We start from the raw sequence: 1,362 nt of genomic DNA, 5'->3' as shown, positions 1-1,362 counted from the left end.
ACTAAATCTACGTCATACTCAAGGAAAGGGGTAATACGGGGTGTGAATCCAGGAGGGAAGGGCAGGATTGATTGAATATCATCGTGGAGGCTGTTAACCACAGATTCATTGATTAACATTTTACCACATTTGCTCCCCTTCCCCTTTACATAGATGTGGCAATAGATAGATAGATGATAGATATATAGATGATAGATAGATAGATAATCTGTATATAACTGTGTATATATACTTTTTTTGGTTAAATAACCAAAACTAAGTTATAGATATCAAGACATTTCACCTCTGGTTACTTCGGGATGCATCTCTTAAGAATAAGGACATTTTCCCACATAATCACAATATTGTCACACTATTTAACAATACTGCCGAAAAATCTAATGTTAGCCCAAATTCAATTCTCCCCAACTATCCCCAAAATATCTTTTGTAGCTTTTTTTGTTTTTTGTTTTCCCTATTCCAATATCCAGTTGAAGTTCCCATATTGTTTTTGGTTGTTTTGTCTATTTAGTGTCTTTTAATTTAGAACAGTTCTTCTCAATACCATCTGTTTCCATTTTTTATACCGTTGATATGTTTAGAGAGTCCTGGCCAATTGTTCTGGAGAGCACCCTATAGTTTTGAGATCATTATTTCCTTGTGGTTTTGTTTAACTTGTCTCAGCATCCACTGTATTTTCTGTAAGCAGGAAGTTAGGTTAAATATTTTGGAAAGAATACTTCTTGGGGATCACATGTCTGGTAGTCCCATTACCGGTGATGTTTGATCACTTGGTTATTGTAGTAACTGCTTGATTTTTCCTTTATCGATGCAAAACTCCCCTCTCGTAATTAGCAAGTAATCTGTAGTCTGCGTGAATATCTTGTTCCCCAACAACCTTCCTTCCAGTAGTTTTAGCATCCATTGGTAATCCTTGACTTGGTTCGTTATTACACTTGCAAATGGTGATTATCTAATCTATCATTCCCTCTACATTTATCACTCTGTAAAGGTGAACTCCCCTTTTTTTCTCATGGTTTGTTTGAGAATTATGATGAAATCATATTTTTAAAAATTATTATATTATTATAATTAATTAACATTATTCATTTTGATGTGTAAATTGTCCCAAATTTGGCCAGTGAGAAACGCTTTCAAGCTGACTCTTGTATCCATTAAAAAAAAAAGTTTTATTAAGATATAATTCACCTACCATACAGTTCACCTATTTGCAGTATACAATTCCATGGTTTCTAGTTTATTCACAGAGTTGTGCAACCATCACCATAATCAAATTTAGAACATTTCATCACCCCAACAAGAACGCCATTACTCATTAGTGGTCACTTCCCATTCTCCCCAACTCCCTCAGCTCTAAGCAAC

The sequence above is a fragment of the Pteropus vampyrus genome, unplaced genomic scaffold (assembly GCF_000151845.1).
Source record: "Pteropus vampyrus isolate Shadow unplaced genomic scaffold, Pvam_2.0 Scaffold453, whole genome shotgun sequence".
In the NCBI taxonomy this organism is placed as follows: domain Eukaryota; kingdom Metazoa; phylum Chordata; class Mammalia; order Chiroptera; family Pteropodidae; genus Pteropus; species Pteropus vampyrus.
This window is presented reverse-complemented; position numbering follows the sequence as displayed.